The sequence below is a fragment of the Staurois parvus genome, unplaced genomic scaffold, assembly GCF_062004578.1.
Source record: "Staurois parvus isolate SC_StPar_1 unplaced genomic scaffold, SC_StPar_1.0 ptg000237l, whole genome shotgun sequence".
Taxonomy (NCBI): domain Eukaryota; kingdom Metazoa; phylum Chordata; class Amphibia; order Anura; family Ranidae; genus Staurois; species Staurois parvus.
The window spans coordinates 5,166,361-5,186,841 of NW_028318033.1; positions in this window are offsets into that span (position 1 = coordinate 5,166,361).

Genomic DNA, 20,481 nt, shown 5'->3' on the forward strand with positions numbered 1-20,481 from the left:
CCACAAGGAACCCTGACCATTAGCCTGAACTAAAGAGGCGCACTGCCATTACTGAATACTGCTGATTACCAAGCCACAATTTGTAATTATTTTTCATTATATTGATTATGGCGAGTCTAATTAAACCTACTCTTAACATGTCATATCAGTTTGTTACTAATAAACTCTAGGTAAAGTCAAAATGAAACCTTAACATTTTTGTACAAAGTGTTCTGAATTTATTGTGGTGGAATAAATAATGCTCTGTTCCTTTTTAAAAGGTATGCACGCCCTATGCATTCTTTCTTATTCTCCCACACTGCAATATTCACCCAAATGATATATCCAGCTTGCCTGCACTACTTTAATTTGGGGGAGGATAATGTAGAGAGGTTGACGTAGTCCTGAATCCTCACCACACCAAAAGTTGGTCTGAATTAATGACCAATAAAAGTAGTGCACCACAGTTGTACAGGAACTTCACCAGAAAAACAAAATCTGCATTTAGTCTTAAAAACTGTTCTCAAAACATTTTTTCTGTTTCAGAAAGAATGAGGTGTTGGAACTTTGGTCAGTTTTTATTACTATTAGGTACCCCATTGGAGAGATTCCCCTTCACATTCTGTCATTGGGACACAAAGACAAGTAATGAGGGTATTGGTTGTCACCAAAAGACACCTGCAACAATAAAAAGCTGAGACGGGTTAAGGTTTCCTCACTTTACCCCAATCCCAAAAAGTGTTTGTGTTGCTGTCCGTGTCCTAATGTGAGATTTCCCATGATTCAGCAGGACAGAAGGTTAGGGAAGATCCCCTCTGCTGGGACAACAATAAAACCTCCAGAACCTTAAAATCAAAGTTGTGGCTAGAATAAAATTTTAAACTGGTTCTAAAGTCAAACATTGTGTACCTTAATGCATTCTCTGCATTACTGCCCCCCCATCCCTAAGCGCTTACCTACCTCCTCTTCAATCCAGCGCTGTCCCAGCTGCAGCACCGCTCTCCACTTTTTCTGGTTTCATACGTAACACTGAGGACAGCAGGAGCCATGGGGTCCTTCTGCTGTCAGTCAAACTCCCATGAGGAGTGAGAGGGGGCAGGGGTTAATGACACTGTGTGTGTCTGTTTATGCAAACAGCCTGGATTGGGAGTTCTCCCACATGGGTGCTCCTTCAGGATATGGCTTCCTGAAGGGGCACCCGCAGGTAGGAGTAGTGGTGAGAGTGCCGGTCTGTGACACCAGAAATGGAGCTCTGTGCAATACCATTGCACAGAGCAGATAAGTATAACATCTTCCTTACAATCACTTTAAGCATAAAGCCTGTGTGTTGGGGGGGGCATAATCACATCTCCTGAGCCTAGAGTTAGAGGCAGCAGTGCCTTAGATGTCACACTGCCAATAGTACAGCTATTGGGTTATGTAGACCACTCTCACATACCAGTGTGTGTCCTAATATTTTTCAGAAGCAATTCTAGATGAAAGGTACAATTTTTAGAATATTGCTCAGACACAGATAGCATTTCATTTATTTTCTATAGCAGCACATTTTCACTTTTTATAATATTGCACTTTATTTTCAGTTGACAACTTTATTCTATTTGGATTTTTTTTTTTTTTTACCTTTGACTTTACTATGCTCGGGATTATTCCTAAAGGCCCTCTGATCTTTTAACTGCTGTGTTTTTAGAGATGCCCCATTAACTTTATACAGAGGATACGTAAGGCTAAATAGCACCACTGTATCATTAGCTGTTGAAGCAGTTATAAACGCACTCAATAAACAAGCCATGCACCACAGTAAAACTATTCATATTAGCCGCATCTTGTAAACCTGTTCCTTTATCACCTTTTGTAGGGAAGAAGCATTATCACACCTGACCTTGCTAAGTGAGTATCATTTCTAGAAATCATTTACTATGGCCACAATAGAGTAGGATTCACATATTGCACACGTTTTTTATTTTATCTAAGATTACTTTTAGAGGTTTCTGTTTAACTGTTATTAAATACTGCCCGGAAGAAGATTGTTTTATATGGTGTATTGTCTGATGAAATGTGATCTTTATGTTACTGTCAATAAACAAGCTTCATGAACACAAAACTAAGGCTATTTTGTGTGAAACTATTTTTCTGGAAAAAATAGAAAATCTGGTCTCATGCATGTAAGCATGATGTAGAAACCAAGGTTAAATTACCCCAAATTCAGCCAGACTAGGATTTCCGCCATTCATCGCTATGCTAAACAGTCGTTCTGAATATGCAGCACAGACTGACATTGCAGTGCAGAGGTACTCAAATGTTTATCTGTGTTGGCTAAAGGTTTGCAGTGCTGTGGGTGCATGACAACCGTCTCTTGTCTGTATGATTGGAGGTCATAGCTAATGTACAGCTATAGAGGTTTATCTCTCATAGATGCTCCTTTTATTAATCCAGCAGATGCTTTTCCTGAGAAATGTAATTGACCTGTTCAGGTTGCCTGCAGAACACACTGATCAATGGAGTACTGTATGTGCCCAGACTAGCTTTTTAGGCTCTATACCTTGTAGTCCTCTTGAAATAAATTAATTCCAAGCTCAGGTGAAAGAAAGTGTGGTCCATTCTGGTAAGCTCAATGATCCAAGCTGCCAGACAAAGGTGAGCAGATTTTAAAATATTGTATTTTTAATCAATTTAAAGTGGATATACAGCCAAAACATTTCTCTTGGTTTTGTATAGAATGGGTAAAGGTTTGACTATCTGTTAAAGTGATTCTAAAGGTTCATTTTTATTTTATTGTATTTTATTTTTTTGTAAAATAACAAACATGTCTATACTTACCTGCTGTGTGCAGTGGTTTTGCACAGAGCAGCCTGGATCCTCCTCTTCTCGGGTCCCCGGTAGGCTCTCCTGGCTCCTCCTTTTTGTTGGGTGCCCCCACAGTAAGCAGCTTGCTATGGGGGCACCCACTGCTCTGTGTGTCCATTCTCACACAGAGCCATGGCTTGACCCTGCCCCCTCTTCTTATTGGCTGACTGGCTGGGATTGACAGCAGTGGGAGCCAATGGCCTCTATAATTTATAGAATGTAAAATGGCTATTATGTGTGAACATTTTCTTTATTTGTTTTAATATATAAATTTGTTCCAATAAGTGTTCAAAGCCCTGGAAGAATTTCTTAGATGTGGACTATTTTTTAAAATCTTTATTTATACAATTATACAAAAAAACAAAAAACATGACAGCAGATCGCGAAAAACCTAAAACACAGAAGGGCCTCCAGTTACACAAGAAAGGACAATTCCAGCAAATAGAATGCACCTAAAGGATAAGACACCCCAGGCAGTCCCAGGTATATATCATCAAATGTCAGCTCATCACTCTAATATTAAGAGCCATCTAAGAGTGCCCTCAACAGAGAGTTAAGAAAAGATGTTGAAGGAAAGAGAAAGGGGCAGGGTAAGGGGGGAATATGAGAACGAGTAAAGAGCAAAGAGAGTAGGATAGGATAGAGAAGGAAAAAAACAATACCTAAATCTTTACGCGCCATCCCCAGTGTAGCATTATGAAAGCATGCCATAGAGCAGGAGTGTCAAACTGGCGGCCCTCCAGCTGTTGCAAAACTAAAAGTTCCATCATGCCTCTGCCTTTCAGAGTCATGCTTGTAACTGTCAATCTTGCAATGCCTCATGGGACTTGTAGTTTGGCAACAGCTGGAGGGCCGCCAGTTTGACACCTGTGCCATAGAGAATAAAGCTTATTAACCACTACTCAAGAAAATCATAACATTAATTGTTTATATGTGTCAAAGGTAGTAAAATCTATCTAGCACCCAGATTTTGCAATACTGAGAATACCTGTTGATACATTGATATCTCCACTCCTCAGCCAATTGTATTGCTTGCACCTCTAAGAGCCAGTTTCTAACAGTGGGGATGACCAAAGATTTCCAGTGTATAGGCATAAGGCTTTTGCTAGCAATAAAAATATGAGGTGTCAAAGATTGGTTATATTTGCTCACCGGCAAAGGAGTGGTATGAAATAACACAGGAACTAGGTCCTCTTCTAACTGGTTCCGCATGGCTGTAGCAATAATGTTCTAAACATTCACCCAAAAGGGTTTGATGAGTATGTGGACTATTTTTAAGAAAACATGAGTGACCAGACCAAACACATTTTGTTCATTTTGAATGTGATTCAAAGTATTACAGAATTTCACAATTGTGAAACAAATCAATAACCAACAAACAGAAAAACAACAAAATAGACCTGTTCAAAGGTTTGCATACTGTTAGTTCCTTTTTTCATGTATTTACCCCTTTGGGATCAAAGACATGTAGTGTATTATGATGGTTGTAAATAAGGTTGGTTGTTTTTTACATGGTAAAGCTGCTCATTCTTTTTGTCAAAAACCTACAGACCCTGTAAATTATTTGGTTCTCTAGAATGAACTGCATTTTTGAGATCTCCCCAAAAAGGCTCGATGATGTTGAAGTCAGGTGATTTTGAGGGCCACTGCAGGACCTTCACTTTTTTCTGCTGCTGCTACTGAAAGCTCAACTTGGCCTTATGTTTTGGAGGATTCTGGGCTGATAACACATTTTCCTACAATATTTTTGATAAATAAAGCTGCATTCATCTTGCCATAAATTTTGACTATCTCCTTGTGCTGGCCATGTTTCTTAGTAGGGATGATGTGCTTCTTTTCTATAGTTCTTTTTGACTCCTTTCTAAATATAGCATTCATGGATGTGACCATGAAGTTGTATTTTGGTCTCGTAGTTTCCATATATTTTATCCCAGAAGTTCTGATGCTTCTCTTGGTGCTGTTTGGAGTGTTGGAAGTTGTTTTTTTGTGGCAATGGTGCAGCAAAAAATGACGAACATTTTACAAATTCTGTCAGAGGTATGTAAACTTATGAGCACAATTGTAACTATTGTGTTCCAACCAATGGAATTTGGTTTCCCCAAATCTTTTGGTAAAATATTTTTCACTCCATTCATGACTCTGCATAATTATGTCTGTACAAGTTTCATTTTTATGGGAGAAGCACTGAATTCTCACAGTTTAATACAAAGGTCACATGCTCAGCATTGGTAGTTTGGTTTACACTGTTTTGCTCTCTTTATTGCTACTGCAAACATTTTTAGAGCTGGGGGACTGGGCAGTCTGCACCTAAGAAAAGAGTGTTGCCTGTACCTGTACATATATCACCTAGTCTACAGGGTAACATGAGCTGGGATTTTGGAAAGGTACAATTAGTTCAAATCTGCAAGCTTGAACTTAACAAATGTTTAAAATACTTCAGCTTTTTAGACAGTGCCAAAACAAACCATCTTTTTTCTAAAGACTGTGTATTATGTTCGTCTCTGGCACTGAATATCCTTCAAACATTTCAAGTATTTCTTCTGAACCTACACAGAACACGTGTTGTAGACTATGACATTAGAATCTGATGTTACCTGCAAGTCAAATGCCCATCCCAAACCCTCAGTACTGTGCTTTGGCTTAACATCTTGGATAAAAGAAACATTGCTGTGCTTGGTGCCTAATACAGAACAAAAGGATTTGGGAATTCTGGAACTCCCTCCTTGGAAAGCGGAGATGGAAGGATAGCCACCTCCTTTATCCTATATGAAATATGTCTTGCCTTTGCTCCCTCTACTCTACTCACTCAGCCCTAGCAAGGTCACTTTATAAAAGGGGCAGCAATGTCAATTGTAGCCAGGAACCAAGAGACGGCTGACAACTATTCCATTAGGTAATCATAGTTAACAGATGCAATTGTAAGACTGTATGAAGTGTATGTACTCGTTGGTGGCCAGATGACCAGTTGCATAGATAGGTGACACAAAAAAAAGTGTGTGTATGTATATATTCTATACACCCACACATATACACAGTGCCTTTGTGCCTCAGGATTGTTCCAAGGGCTGCATACCTTAGTGGAATGCACCTTTAATACTGAAATAACATTTATGTCAGGGGTCAGCAACCCAAAGATCTTGATCTACCAGTAGATCGCAGCCAGGTGACTGGTAGATTGTGGTCTGGGTTGCTGACCCGCCATCCCAGAGCATTAAACAGAGTGCAATGCAGAGGGACTACTTGTAAAGTTGGAGCTGTAGTAGGGAGTAAGAGCCATATAAACCAATGTCTCCTCTGTAGTGCTGGCTTCTGTCCCATGCGGAGTGATACCAACTGCACTCCACCTCTTATCCCGGCTAGCAGTCTCCAGAGTGGTGCCAGCATTTTGCAGTTTGAGGGGTGGTAAAACTCCATAGTTAAGATGTGTTTTTGCCACCCCCACCCCAACCATGGATTGAGGGTGATAAACCTCGGCTCAACTGCAGAGTTTTAACTCCCCCAACTTTATGTGAGACCAAGCCGCTGCTGAATGCAACTTAGGGCTCATTCACAACTGTTTCAGTAACTGCCCCTCAGCCTCAATGTGCCTTGCATGGGTATGACGCTTGTCAGGAAGAGGGTAAGGAAGTAGAACTCTAACCCTAGTTACGTAGCCATTTACACCTTACTCAGAAAGGGATTTTATTAAACTAGGATTATATTTACAGTATACATTTTCGGAGACCATGGTCACAAAAGGTGCTGACAGATGAGATCGTGGTTGGAAGGACTGGAGAAAATTGGGTAATTTATTTCGATCTCTTCTTAAAAAAAATATATATATATATAAAATTGACATTAACGTTTCATTTTACAGGTATAAAAAGGGATGCTAGCATGGTGGTACTACATGCAGTAATAAGTGGAAAGTGTGTCCATTTACTGATAGGCAGCACACATGTCGCGGGCCAGTCCAGAGACCGTTAATCAAGACGGAAAACAGTGTTATTCAGGGGTGTATTTACCACAAGGCACTTGCCTAGGGTGCCATTTTTCAGGGGGACAGCACCTACCTCCCCCCCAGAAGAAGGGATAAAAGAAGGGACACATGTGCCATAGGAACCAGGTGGAATCCGAAAGAGGCTGAGGGCTGCTTGATGATGTATGTAGGGCCTAACTCTCAATCCCGGGGAAGTCCAGAGCTATGAAGATGAGTGTCTTTCTCTCTATCGCCGAGGTGGGGTAGTGGAAAGCTCTCCCAGGTGGGGGGCAGGGATGTTGTTGGTCAATGTCAGGCTCTGTCTGTGGGAGGGGGTGGGGGGGTGTTGGTCGGTGTCCATGGGGGCAGACAATTTTTGTGTTGCCTAGGGAAGCACAAAACCTAAATACACCACTGGTGTTAGTGAGTGCATGGAACAGCTTGTGGTGATTACGTGTTTTGTGAACGAAGGCATATAACCCGCGGATATCTACATAAGACTTCATGCACAGTGCAGTGATGAGACACACAGCCGCAGCAAGACATTTGAATGGTGTAAACGTTTCAAAGATGGCTGTATGTCCGTCAGTGACGATCCCGGCTGTGGTGGTTCTCCGCTCACAGCAGTCATTCCTGTGAACATTCAGCGCGTGGAACGCCTGCTTCTAAATAATTGACGCATAACCTGTCGTGAAATTGGACCCCTAAAAGAGTTCCTCGGAGCTCAGCATTTCAGCACTGATGACGAAGTCCTAGGATGGTTCAGGCGTACTGACAAATCTTTCTATGCTGAAACTTTCCAAGCATTAGCTAAACGCTGGGATAAGTGTATATACAGTCAGGTCCATAAATATTGGGACATGGACACAATTCTAACATTTTTGGCTCTATACACCACCACAATGGATTTGAAATGAAACGAACAAGATGTGCTTTAACTGCAGACTGTCAGCTTTAATTTGAGGGTATTTACATCCAAATCAGGTGAACGGTGTGAAAGAAGTTTGTTTTTTATGGAGGCTGTCATCCTGCTGCATACAAGGCTGTGAGTTCCTAGGAGCTGTGGAAATTCGTTTTGCTGTTCGAAAATTCGATTGATGTCCTAAATAAATGCTGGTTTTTATCCTATGAAATGTGAGTGGTTTGGCTTGAATTAATTTTAAAAGGGGTATAACAGTATTACACTATTAGTCTTTTTTCCCCTTTTTGGAACTTGGTGATGTGGAGAGGAGACGAGTGGAGAAAATACCCATAGATCTGAGGTGGAAAATAGAGGAGTCCTCAAAGGGGGTCCAGGAGCCCTTAATAATCCTGAAAGGTGTTTTACTCACCATTATCTGGTGAGTGCGGGTTATGTTGATTTTGGCACTGGTGGATGGTGGAAGAATTATTTGAAGCACTGAAGTTTATTTTTGAGAAAGTTTTTTTAGGGATCACTGGATTTTTGATTTATGGAATAAAAAAATTTTTTTTATGTCACGGGTTTGTGGTCACTTACCTTTATCACTGGACTTTAAAAATTATTTATAAAATAATAATTTTATGTTTAGATTAAAGCTCAACAATGGCAGCCTACCTCTTTCTGTCATAAACGGTTTCCATTACCATTTTAGAAGCCTCATTTTTCTCTTTAAATGAACTTTAGCTCCATACAGTATTCGCTTTGTTCCAGCAGTAGTACAAGGACTTCCTGTCCAATTCCCAGAGAACAATCTGATTGGCTGAGGTGGACATCATGACGTCTAACCACCTCTCCACCTTCACCAATTAAAGGAAGCCTTGTATTCACTGATAACTTCCTGTGAATGGCTGAGCAGTGCTAAGTCTAACTTGATTTCACTGTATGTGGAGGGATGGGCAGAGGAGCTGGGCCAGCACAGAGAGCAGTAAGACACAATCAGAAGAGGAGAGGGCTAAAATGTGCAATGAGGAAAGGGGCTGTGATAAGAGACTCTTCCTGGAACAATCAAGTTTTATTTAACATATTGAAAGGTACATTGCAAGTAAAAAAGTGGTTCATTAATGGAAAGTAAAACCCCTGCAAATACTTGATTCTTATGTGCTTTACAGGCAATTCTTCAAAGTTGGTTACAGGGTCTCTTTAAGTGAAGATAATCCAGAACTGCAAGTAGCACCCTATGGGGGATTTCGGCCCCAGTGGTTTATGGCAGGAGACCAGGAGCTCTGTGTGGCTAGCTCTATGAAAGTAATAACTGTTATCATATCTATTACTGTCTTTACACTTGTTTATTGCTGTGGATGTCTGTCTGCCATAGAGGCTCTGTCAATAGAGAAAAAATGAAAGTAAATCCTACAAATACATATAAATAAATGAGTGCACTACGTCTGGAATCACTTACAAACAAATCACTTTACAAAATCCTTCCTCAGTTGTTTGATTTGTGAATCATTCATTAGCCTTGCTGTTACTGGGGCCAGTGACTTGTCTGCTCCGACCTTGTCCTATTGAACACAATGTGTGCGGAAGTTTCAGGTCAGCTGAGGGACTCTAGTTGTATCCCTGTTGGCCTTTGGTTGTTAGAAATATTTTGTGTCCATCGTGCACGTTCCTTCACCATCCCATATACTGCACCTTTCAGTGCCAGATAACCAGAGGCTAGTGCTGTACATGTTATAACACCTGTTTGTCACATAACAAGGGCTCACCTTGATAGGCAGATGCTGCTTAAAAACTATTTACAAAGCCTCTTATTACCAGCTTTTCCAGTATCTGTAGGGCCCCATTCCCACCTGCACATTTCGTAGCTTAAAGCTCCAAAACAATCAACATGCAAAATCCCATGGTTTTCAATTTTGCCTGTTCACACCTAATCAAAGCTTGAAGTTTAATGCTCGAACCAGACAATTGTCAGCCTATCTGTACAAGGCTTTAGACTTCCTCTCTCTCCCTCACTACTTCTGTCCTCTGGGGTTTTCAACCCAGCTACCAGGGACAGGAAGTGATGACCATAACAAAATCTGTAGCACAGCCATTTACAAAGACAGACAGTAGAGAACAGCAGATCCCTATATGTGAATGCAGATTAACATGCTAAGATTAAAAACAGGCATACCTTGGTTTACAAACACCTCGGTTAATATAATTTTCGGTTTACGAATGAAAATCCATTATTATTATTATTATACAGGATTTATATAGCGACAGTTTGCTCAGCGCTGTATATTATAAATTGAAAATAATGGCTCGATTTACAAATTTTTAGTACTATGCCGTTAAAGTGCACTTTATAAGGAGTTTTGAACAGATAAGACTTTTTTTTTTTTTTACTCTTTTTCTGACCTCCAGAATGGATTAATTAGTTTTCAATGCGTTTACAATTTTTTTTTTAACTATGTCCCTTTATGCCTTTAAAGTGCACTTTATAAAGAGTTTTGAACTGATAAAATACTTTTTTTTTACTTTTTTCTGACCTCTAGAATGGATTTATTGGTTTTCAACGCATTAACAAATTAATTTTTAATCATGTCTCTGTAGTGTATTTATGCCTTTAAAGTGCACTTTATAAAGAGTTTTGAACAGATAAAAGACTTTTTTTTTTACTTTCTTCTGACCTCTGGAACGGATTAGTTGGTTTTCAATGCATTCCTATGGGAAACCGTGTCTCGGTTTATGCATTTTTCGCAATACAAAAAGTCCCGCAGAACGCGTTAAATTTGTAAACCGAGGTATGCCTGTATGTTCTTAAAAGTAAATACAAATTTTATTTTTGAAAAAAAAAAAATTAAAAGTATATTCTGTATATTTATTTTGTATGAATAATCAGTTATATTATTTTTGGGCCACATACACATAAGAGATCGATTTCTTTATGTTACATAGCCAACTCCAGTCCGGTCTATGTTTTGGAAATATTTGGGTCATGCACTATATCACTGCTGTGTAGGGTGACCTTTAAAGCCCAACTCCACCCAAACCTTTTATTTTGGATGCAGCGGAGAATTGTTAGAGACATGTTCTAAGTATTATCTGTGTCCCTGTTGATGGAAGATTTCCTCTCATTTTCTATCTGGGCACTCAAACACAAAACAGCGTGGAAGGGTTAGAACTTTTTATTTATTTATTTTTTTTGCTGCTTGCGACTTCATGTCTTGGGGACAACACCCGCATTTCTTGAATGGGCATCACAGGGAAAGGAAGTAAAGGAATCCTGCCTAATGTTGTGACAGACACATAAAAACCTTCCATTGTTTATCTGAATGAACCATCTCTAAGGTCCTAGTGGCTGTGCCCTATATTTGGAGCAAAAGGTCATTCTTGAGGTACAAAAAATAAATTTTTTTTTAAAAACCACCATCTTGAGGAAAGGCCATGTCCAGATTCCTTCAGTTTCCATTAAAAGCAGTGGGATTATGCACTATGCAGGATTAGGACAAGGTACATTGTTAGCAGACTTTGCAGAACACAAAAGACAAAAACTGTTTATACAGTGGCCACATAACGAGAAAACAATCATTGGGGTTTTTTTTAACCACAGTTGAAATGAAACAAAATGCAGTATTTCCCATGTGAAAAGTGTGAACTAGAATTTACAGTCTCTATAATTCGTTTTTTTTCTGTACAATCATCGTCTACTTAGTATTATAAAAACATTATAGAAGTATAGTAAAAAAAAATCAACATAAAATTGTATGCATAAAAGTGACAATATTTGTTTAGTACTGTTCTTTATAAAACATTTTTTTTAAAAAACAGAAATACAGATACATTTGTTTAACAAGTTAAAGAGTATGTCAACCCTAACAATGAGTTGATCCCTCATAATCTGTTAAATATACCCTCGAAAGGGTTTTGTTGCATTTGCTTAACCGTTTCCCGTCCCCCCTATAGCAGAAGTACTGTACAGGGCGTCACGGGTGCGCAAAATCATGTGCCCTACCTGCGCTGCCATTTGCAGCTGTCAATCATCGGATCCCGGTTGGTGTTTTCTCACCAGTGCCCGGTGATTGCCAAGCATCTCCAATGGGGAGGGGAAGAACTGTTTGTAAACAAAACAGTTCTCTCCCCTATCAGCTCCTGCACACTGCTTTGTATGGCTGTCCATAGCAGAGCCATACAAAGCAGCGTGCTTATAGTGAAGCACAAACACACCGCCCCATAGTAAAATAGACAGAGCACACAGTTAACCCTTTGATCACCCCTCACGTTAACCCCTTCCTGCCCAGTGCCATTAGTACAGTGTCAGTGCTTTTTATTAGCACTGATCACTGTATTGGTGTCACTGGGGATGTCAGTGACACCAAGTCAGTTCCCCCCCCCCAGTGTCAGAATGTCTGCCGCAGCCCCGCTATAAGTCGCTGATTGCTGCCATTGCTAGTAAAAATAAAAATAAACAAAATCCTGATATATATACCACCATTTGTAGACGCTATAAATTTCACATAAGCCAATAAATTTACACATAGTGGGATTTATTTTAGCAAAGACATGTAGCAGAATACATTATTTTTTTTTATTTTTTTACTGGACATGTTTAACAGCCAAATGTCAAAACTATTTTTTTCTCAAAATTTTCTGTATTTTTTTTTTTTTATAGCACAAAAATAAATAACGTACAGGCGATCAAATGGCACCAAAAGAAAGCTCTGTTGACGGAGCTATATAAGTACCTGTAATAATATTCCTGGGGAAAAAAAGGACATTTAATTTGGGTGCAGCGTTGCATGACCACGCAATTGTCAGTTAAAGTAACGCAGCGCCATAACGCAAAAAAATGGCCTGGTCAGGAAAGGGGGTAAATCCTCAGGAGGGCAAATGGTTAATAAGTGCAAAACATATCTGCTGACCCTGCTAGAAATGTTGTCTGCTGATAATTTCCTGTGCACTCTGTCCTTGCTGACTGTTATCAATTACATATTCCCTATTTATCTCTGAGGACTACAGAACTCCTCCCCTCTGTTATGGAAAAGGGAAAGTTTCTGTAGTCCTGCCCTTTTCTTGTTGACCTGAAACAGTGCAGTGACTGAGCATTGTTATTTTTGGACAGAAATGTGTTATTGGTAGAATCACTACCCGAAAATGAAGGAAAAAGGACTAAAAATAGCAGAGACTACATCTGAAGACTGATAAGGTGTGCGCTGTAAAACATCAGGCAGAATTCCTGGAGCTATGCCTGCACTGCATGGGTTAAAGTGCTAATTTTTTCTAGGAGCTCCGGATAAAGCTATGCTTACCCATTCCTCCGAGAGAAAGCTCTCCCCCATATCCAGCAGTGGCCTGTTCCTGCCGTCCTCATGTTCGGGGCAGTTCTATGGGCGTGATGACATCAGGACCAGCCCATTCACAAGACCGCTAGTGTGCAGGGGGGCAGGAGCAGCGAGGACCAGTCTTGGAGGATCGGCAGATTAGGGAAGTATATCTTTACTTTCTGAGCCCCGAGATAAAACCAGGCATTTAACCCATGCAGTGCAGGCACAGCACCACTACATGGGAAAATAAAAAATGTGCCCAGATTTCCCTCTTCAATTATCAAGGTCATGCTTCCTACATCCTGTACTACCCCTAAGCCCCCTCAGCTGTGCCAGTGACACCATATATAATCAATAGTAGAGATAAGCAAAATCAACAGTTTCTATTTCCATCAAATATTTGAAAACCTTAGATTTCAATAAAATTCCGCAAAATGGACTGGAGTCAATGAACTTGATTTACTAAAGGCAAATAGGCTGTTCATGTCACAAGGGAAGTTGCACTTTGCAAGAAGCTTAGTAAATGAGATGAGTATGTTGACTTCCATCATCCAATCATGTGCAAGCAAGAATGCATTTTTTTTATTTTATTCTGTTTTCTGTTTATTTTTATTACATAAAATTGGGTGAAATTTTACCACACTCACTAAGCTCTGTAAAATGTTCTCATGCAAAGTGAACGTCCTCTTTGATTTTAGTAAATCAGCCCCAGTGGGTAAAGCAAATTCATATTTGGTCATTTTTAAGCGTACAGTGAGCTTTTATATGACTCCTGAGGGTTACAGAAACTATCTGGAAGTGTTCTTGTGCCAGGAACATCCCTCATTAGCATATTTATTTACTTATTTTTAAAACCGGAATTACACTGCACCTGAGCACCACAAACCAAAAACACTATTTCATTGACTTTTAATATTCAGGGCAAACCCACCCATCCATTCATGTGTCCATGCTTAATTTTGCTGAGAAATCGCTTTGAAAAAACATCCCTAGCATTTCTGCCCATGGACATCTTGACTAAGGGCAGATGATTCATGTAGCATTTACTTCCTAGATTCCATCTGCCTTTAGCTCAGGCATGCAGGCAGGAGGGTGTATTTAGCTGAGAAACTCCTCCCCTCCTGAAGACTTCTGGGATGTATGACATCATTTTCCTAGGCATAAGAATTAGGAAGCAACTGAAGAAATGTAAAAAAAAAAAGCTAGGGTGACAGTATGTTAAAAAAAAAAAACATACATAATAATATAAAAAAAAAAAGTTAAAAAAAATTTAAAAAAATAGTTTTTGGTTATAAACTAATTTGGGTTATTATTTTTTTTTTATTACTAAAAAGATAACTGAATAAATTTTGGCCAAGATTTATGTAGAAAGATTATTTATTTGCAAAATTTTATAATTAAAACACTTTTTTTCTAAATTTTTGGACTTTTTCATTTATATAGCAAAAAAAATAAAAATCCCCGTGATTACTAAATACCACCAAAATAGTTTTATCTGTCTCAAAAAATGCTAAAAAAATTCATATGGGTACAGTGTTGTATGACCGCACAATTGGCATTCAAAATGTGACAGCGCTGAAAGCTGAAAATTGGCCCGGACAGGAAGGGGGTAAATGTGTACAGACTTGAAGTGGTTAATGACATAAAAAAAAGACAGTGGGAAAATACATTTTAAAGTGACAGTATACAATGATTCAATACACACAAACAAAAGGAAAAAAATAAATGACCATAAATACACCCCTCCAAAAACACACCATCTAAATAGGGAAGAAAAGAAAGTTTATGCAGGGCAAAACAAAAGTTTATTTTAAGCAAAACAATTTTGGGTGAAATTTTGCAGAGAAGAAATCCGTAATTTTTGCTAAAAGTATTATGTAAATAGTTCCATTCTCAAGAAAGAGATATTATTATTGCCGTTATGATGATGGTTATTTCTGTTATTAATATTAATGCAATGTATGATCATTCTGTTTTTATGCATGCCAGACATATTTTGAAACCATTTTTTAAGCTATAACATGGATATAGCTAGTAATCCATACTTTAAAATAAAACTTACATTGAAATTCCTTAAAATTTGGGAAGAAAATTAAATATTTAGAAATAGGAGACAAATATTTTTTTCTATCATAGTTCCTCTTAGTGTCGCCAGTTTTATTTATAAGGCTTAATAAAGTCAACAAACCGATCAATAGACAATAAAACAATCATAACTTATTAATTAGCAATTACTATATCAATTAAAAACTTCAAAAAATGTTTTAATTATTTTGAGACCTAAATATTTATAAATAGGAGACAAACATTTTTTTCTATCATAGTTCCTCTTAGTGTCACCAGTTTTATTTGTAAAGCTTAATAAAGTCAACAAACAGATGAATAGACAATAAAACAATCATATATTATTAAGTAGCAATTAATATATCAATTCAAAACTTCAAAAAAATGTTGAATTATTTTGAGAGCTGTATTGACTGGTTAAATTGAATGATCAACAGTAAAAGTGAAGAGAAAAAATATTATTGTTATAAATTAAAAACTACAAAAAAACTGAATGTATTATTCAACCACAAAATCGTCTGTTGTAAAAAAAAAAAAAAAAAAAAAAAAAACTTAAGCGGATGCTGTCTCTTTTCTGAAGATTACTAGTGTGTGAAATTGAGGATCACTGTTGTCAATAATGAGTAGGTAGGATCTCAACTTGTAGCTCCTGGAGCTCCGGCTGTAATACATGCTCAGTCCATTGAGGACACAGTGGCGGAGCTGCATTAGAGCGGTGGTTGAGGCCCAGATTACTTGTGTCAGATCCACCCCCAGTTGTTGTCCCACACAAAAAACAACCTGGGTGTCCTTGCTCCAGAAAATCCACTACTGTATCTCAGCACTAAATCGTAGTACGACTAATCCCACTCCTGCCTCCCCAACATATTGTTCCATCTGTTCCCTCAGGATATAAAAGGACGGCTGTTAATATATGTGAGAGTGAAATGGCCAAGCCGAGGAAGGATAGAGGAGAAAAAAGGAAACCAAGACATTGGCAAATAAACACGTTTCACAAATGGATTCCTGCAGTCAGGCCTATGCCGGCTGATTCTCTTAAATAAATTACCACTTCTAAAGCAGAGACCCCTGTGATCTCCAGGCCTCGTGTATATCAACCCCTATAAACCATAAGCTCAATTAAGCTTTCTGACTTATTAATTTACCCCCAAAGTCATCTTTAATGGAGCTGAAAAGAAAGAAGTTGCTGTTAGTTTAAACCAATCAATGAATGAAAAACATTTTCCTGGGAGGGACCGCTATTCAGTATGTTCATTTTTGCAATTTTACAATATTTAAAGGAAAAATAAAAATCAATATTTTCAATTTATTTTGTTACATTCATTTCTAGGCACATACCACAAATAATCAAGTTTACTTCAGACCCGACATGGTAGCCTGGATAATGGAAAGCTGAACAATCTGGAAGATCCCCGCATAAACATTCACACTTCTATCAAACAAAAAAGCAACAATGTCCTCTCAGCAGAACCTGTACCTGTCAATTTCCAGGCCCAGAATTTTTTTTTTCACAAATGCTGGTTGGCTGAGACAGTGCGCTCTAGTCAAAAGCCTTGAAAGCCATTAAATCCAGAAAAACATCCAAAACCCATGTAAAACCCATAGTTATTGGAGGAAGAGACCATGGGGTAGATTTACTAAAACTGGAGAGTTCAAAATCTGGTGCAGCTGTGAATGGTAGCCAATCAGCTTCTAACTTCAGCTTGTTCAAATAAGCTGGTTTCTATGCAGAGCTGCACTGGATATTTAGTAGATCATTCCCCACGACATCAAATGTGAACATGCCATAACCAATACTTAATGAGTGCTTATGTGGATTGAGCACAATGCATTTTTCATACAGAGGTAGTGCCCAGTGGCTGTCCAGAACACATGCTGAGCTCTTGTCTTTTCGACACTCATATGCATGTGGATTTGAATCCATAGGCAAAGCCATTGTTGTAAAGTCTTGTTAAATTGCCAGTAATCCTAGACCTATTTGCTCACAGCCTATACCACACTCTTCCCATTGCACTGAACCCCATTTCTCTTTAGCTTAGGTTTGCCCTGTACATTTGAAACTATAAAACGTTTGTATTGTTATTGTGATCTAAAGCTGGGTACACAATATAAAAAAATCCAGCGAACGATTGTCCAGTTTTCCTCAATGTTTCACAGCAAGTCGAACCCGAGGATGATACTAATTGTATGAAAATTCTCAAAACGTCAAAGGCTTTTTTTTGTTTGTTTGATGTAGAAACGTTGTAGATTACATCATTGTTTCTGATCATGCCCAGTCTTACATATCCCATTTTTCTTGTATGAAAAGAGTACACATTAACCTCCCTGGCGGTCTGATTCTATCAATATTTTTGAATGTCAAAGCGGTACATTGTTTTGCATGGAAACGTGTTTTATATTGTAGGCCTGGAATTCTTAGGAATAACTCACTTAAATCTGTCCAAACAAGAATCTAGTAAACATCCCGAGTGTGATAAAGTTTGAAACCCAAAATCATAAATTCTAATATAATAATTATAAAAAATAATATAATAAATTTAATTCAATAATGTAATCAAACCAAAACACAGAAATTTTAAATAGAGTGCCAAGTTCGTACATCACTGAGCTCAGTCGCAGAATCGTCACTGTCGCCACTTTCAGTGTCTGATGACGAATTTTCCCATGAATCACTATTGCTCAATTACTATCGCTGTTTTCTAGCTGGTCTAAAACTGATTTTGATCTAAAGGGACGCTTTTTGGATGCCATGGACGTTCTCAAGTTTCCAGGCAGAAAGAACGGTATAAGTGCAGGCAGGGCACAGGACAAAGCACTAGGGACAAAACTGAGGTGAAATGGTTTGATACAGTAATGGAATCCTAACAGATTACAATAGTCAATACAATAGTGTATATCATGTTTTTACTTTTTTGAATCTCCCGCCTGTTCCGCGCCCCTGCATTGTGATGCTTGCAGGAAAGGGAACCCGGAAGACAGATGCCGACATCAGCCGGAGGACACAGCGGGAGGACATCGGGGGATCGCAGGACAAGCTAACTTACACTACAGTGTAATCCCAAGTGTAGCTTGAGGTTTCCATTTTTGGTACTAAAAATTAACCCCGAGCCACACTCGGAATTACCACTAGGAAGGTTAAATGAAAATTGTTAGTTTTGTTCATGTACGAGAAACATTTTAGAGTATGTCCCTTTGGAAATTTCTGTTTGGAAAGTCTGAATCAGATGTCAAAAGTTGTGTACACATTTTACAAAAATCAAATGATCGGTCCTTGTAAGAAATGTTTATTTTCGATTTTCTCATTCTTGTACCCCACTTTAGCCTATAGGCGAGATAACTAAGATAATCATATTAGGGCCCATTTGCATCAGGAGTGTTGGGCTGCGTTGACAACACAGTTCCATGCATGCTGTGGTTTGAACTGGCTCCTGGCCAGCAAGGCCTCAACAAACACAACTGTTACTTGTTCTTTATTGTGCTTATTGCCTAAAGACCTTAATATGGTAAAGCCAAGGTTAGTGACATTCAAAAGTATCACTTTCACTGCCACCTTGAGCTAGGCTAGGGCTATCTGTGAGGCAGACTGAAGTGTTCTCTGTAGGATCTCTTCTGCTGATGAATTTGCATGACAGTGCTGTGTCTGAAAACTAAAGACACAAACACATATAACATGTCCTGCATCAAAAACGCATGGATAGTAAGTTATATGGTTTTCAATGGCATAGTTCACACCAGTGCGGTCTGTTCCAGGACCTTCCAGGTCCAGAGAAAAGTAGAACATGCTGCATTTTTTCTGGACTGAACTGTACTGAAACGAGTTAAAATGCATCAAAAATGCACTGGAACACATGTCCTTATTTAAGATGAAGAAAAAAGTGGGGAAAAAATGCACTAGAACGCAACAAAAAAACACCGGAACACACAAAAAACGCATCAAAAATGCGAATGCAGAAACGCATGCGGAAAATATACAGACTGCGTTAGAAACGCAGTCTGTATATTTTCCGCATGCGTTTCTGCATTCGCGTTTTTTGTGCGTTTTTTGTGTGTTCCGGTGTTTTTTTGTTGCGTGTGAGTCCTGCAATGTCTAACTGTTTAAAGAACTTGGCTAGAGCAGTGGAGTTATACTCTTGTCATGTTTGTTATATTGGCTGAAATACAGTACATTCAGAAAGTATTCAGACCCCCTTCACTTTTTTCAATTTTGTTATGTTCCAAAACAGAATTTTAGAAATGTTTGTAAATGTATTAAAAAAAAAAAAGAAAAACTGAAATATCACATTGGCATAAGTATTCAGACCCTTTGAAAAACGTGAAATTTAGCTCCGATGCCTTCCATTTCTCTTAATCATTGCTTGGATGTTTCTACACCTTAAAATAAACTTATATATAAAATCTATATATAAAATCGAGCGCAGTGTATAGGTGTAAGTATGGTAGCTGCTTGCACAAAAAGGCACCTCGGTAACTTCCAAAGTAATTGATAAAGAATGAGAGTGCAGCGCTAACCCAAATAGTGATTAAACATATGATAGACCACATATGATAGTGGATCAGTAAAATGTCAGTGGCTATTATCATTTCTGAAAGTCACTACTTTTGGTTCTTTACATATTGGAGACTGTATGCATTTTCAGCACATCTGATGAACTTACACTGACATTTTACTGATCCACTATCATATGTGGTCTATCATATGTTTAATCGCTATTTGGGTTAGCGCTGCACTCTCATTCTTTATCAGTTTCTACACCTTGCCTGGAGTGCACCTGTGATAAATTAAATTGACTGGACATGATTTGGAAAGGCACACACCTCTCTATAAAAGACCTCATAGCTGACAATGCATGCTGTATCAGAGCAAACGCCATGAGGTCAAAGGAATTGTCTGCAGGGCTCAGAGACAAGATTATTGCAAGACACAGATCTGGGGAAAGCTACGAAAAAATTTCTGCTGCATTGAAGGTTTCACAGTGGCCTCCATGGAAGAAGTTTGGCACAACCAGGACTCTTCCAAGAGTTGGTCGCCCGGCCAAACTGAGCAATCAGGGGAGAAGGGCCTTATTAAGAGAGGTGACCAAGAACCCGATAGTGACTGAGCTCCAGAGATCCTGTGTGGAGATAGGACAAAATTCCAGAAAGACAGCCTTCACTACAGCCCTCCTCCAATCTGGGCTTTATGGCAGAGTGGCTGGATGGAAGTTTTTCTTGCAAAACACATGAAACACATGAAAGCCCACTTGGAGTTTGCAAAAAAGCACCTGAAGGACTTTCAGACTGTGAGGAACAATATTTTATGGTCTGATGAAACCAAGATTGAACTGTTTGGCCTCAATTCTAAACGTTTTGTCTGGAGAAAACCAGGCACTGCTCATCACCTGCCTAATACCATCCTAACAGTGAAGCATGGTGGTGGCAGCATCATGCTG